Source organism: Aplysia californica, unplaced genomic scaffold (assembly GCF_000002075.1).
Source record: "Aplysia californica isolate F4 #8 unplaced genomic scaffold, AplCal3.0 scaffold00154, whole genome shotgun sequence".
Lineage (NCBI taxonomy): Eukaryota > Metazoa > Mollusca > Gastropoda > Aplysiida > Aplysiidae > Aplysia > Aplysia californica.
This window is the reverse complement of record NW_004797424.1, coordinates 457,263-459,762: the sequence shown is the minus strand read 5'-3', so window position 1 is coordinate 459,762 and position 2,500 is coordinate 457,263.

The window sequence follows — 2,500 nt, the reverse complement described above, 5'->3', positions numbered from 1 at the left end:
AACTGTTGCTCAAACCAAACCCCCGGCCTGACCCTAACTGTCCCACACTGCCGCGAGTCCGACTAGATCTACCCAGGCCGAAATCTCCGTCATCCGAGTCCAGTTCATCTGTCTCCATTCCTCTAGAAGCCCTCCAGCCTATCCTTCCGTCGTCTTCTCTTTCTTCTCCTCCTCCTCCGCTGCTCAAACCAAACCCTCGGCCTAAACCTGACGGCTCAACACTGCCGTGAGTTCTAAATCTGCCCATGCCGAAATATCTGTCATCCGAGTCCAGTTCATCTGTCTTCATTCTCTTAGCCATCCACTTTTTCCATCCACCATCTTCCTCTCCTTGATCTTCTTCTCCGAACCAGCCTCCTCTTCCTCTTCCGAACCAGCTTCCTCCCCCTCCTCCTCCCCCTCCTAACAAGTTTCCTCCTCCTCTTCCTCCTCCTCCTCCCAACCAGTCTCCCCAGATCCCCCCTCCCGGCCCCATCTCAAAGTCGTCGAACGCTGCACGGTGATCGTCCCACAAATCATCACTGGGCTCCTCAAACCCCATCAGTCCGGGGCGGAAGCCAAAGTGACCCGAGAACCAAGCGTCCGACACAGACCAGGATACGACCACAACAAACACGGACAGATATCGGATGTTGACCGCACGGAGGAGATGTCGGCTTTGTTGAAAGAATGGCGGCATGCTCTCTGTTGTATATCTCAGCAACTGCACGCGGATAGATCTAGGAACAACACGGTACCTTCGTGAACAACCAACAACTCCTACACACGCGCGCAAAGCTGTAACCTGGCAGTTTTCTGTCTCCCAACTCTTGCAGACGGTACTCACAGTGTGGCTTTACAGTTGGTTTCAATTTGGTTAAAGTTTTCCGACGCTCAAAACTGCATTAAAAGGTCATAATTTGAGTGCGCGGGACTCAATTTGGTTGTTTTCACGTACGTTCGAATCACGACCTGGTTTTGTAACTTTGCAAGTCAGAATGGTTGAAGGATCTAAAAACGCACCTTTGTATTCCCAAAGAAAGGTGGTGTTTTTTTCCCCCTTTCAAATATATTATCTATTCTGATTATTTTTTGCTATATATTGTATTAGCACAAACGTGACATATAGATCTAGAGTCGTGAAAAACTATAGTGGGGTAAGGAGTGAAGAGTAACGTCGATCTGTTTATATAGCTACGAAGACCAGTCATCAAACATTCTTAAGCACGCGGGAACATTGTTCTTCTGCTGAAATTCTGAAATAATGTGAATATTGGTGTCACTCGTGGACGTTAAAGATGCATCACAACTCGCACAGCACTGGGAGGGTCCTGGTGGCGAGAGTTACGCCCTCCCATACCCCCCCTCGCTGACCCTTCACCTGTGTGAACCGGCCTGGCTCTTCGCCGTTTGCGATTAAAAGGTTCTATCTGGATTTTATGTACTTTTGAGAATTTGAACGTTAACGTTTGTGAATGGTAAACGCTAGAGCAGGGGGAGCCTTACTTTTTGTTCATGTGAGTTTCCTCGGGGTAGAATAGTAATTGATTTCAGAACAAACCATATCTCATCATGTAGTCTGTAGTATGTAGACCCACTATGTGATGCGTTACAAATAGAACCCGCAACAAACCGTTACCTCAGAATTACAAAGTTCTATCCACTCAGTAGTCCACCTAGTTTTGAGAAATTTAGCGTCAATTTTTTTTTTTTAGTTTTACAATACGGCACGTCAAGCTTTTTCGAATGCAATTCTTTAAATATAATCTTAACAACGATGTTCGATTAATGTTCTTACGAGTTTGATAGAGCAGATAGAACATTAAAATTTAGTTGCTGACCTCATGGTCTTAGTGACTCAAAACGGCCAAAATGACAGATAGAACTTTGTAATTCTGAGGTGGCGAAAGAGTAAGTTGAAACATCCACAAAACGCAGACAGATAGATCTGATACAACGATTGCTTGACAGCAGACAGAAGACCAGGGAGAACCGCTGACTGGAACAATACCAACATTATTGTTCAGGGCGAAAGTCACGTGACTGGCCCCAGGTCACTGAAAAGACACCCTTAGCCAAGGAGATTTAAAGTAATGGAGGATGCTCTGTGGGCGGCACCGCACGCCTGATAGGAGCCCTCTCTCGCGGCGGAACCGTGGGCTACCTGTGCTGCGCGATTGCCCGATTAAGGCACTGAAATCTAGATAAGAAAGAAGGTTTTATTCCGAGGTCCTTCAGATTAGGCAAGTCAATTAGTAAAAATGCCTTGCACCTGTGTTGTATTTAAGTGTAAGAACCGATATGGTGCTGCAGTGGACCTAAGTTTTCACAGTTAAGTTGTTTCCCTTTTAAAAAATTTGAATGAAAGTGTTTCTATGCCCCCAACAACACAATTTAAATCATTAATTCATAAGAGGCTGGCCCCGGCGCTACATGCCAAGGCCAACCCAGGCTGAAAGGGATACAACACCCCAGCAGAAAGACTGGGATACTCAATTTTTAAAAAGTATTCTCATTCATA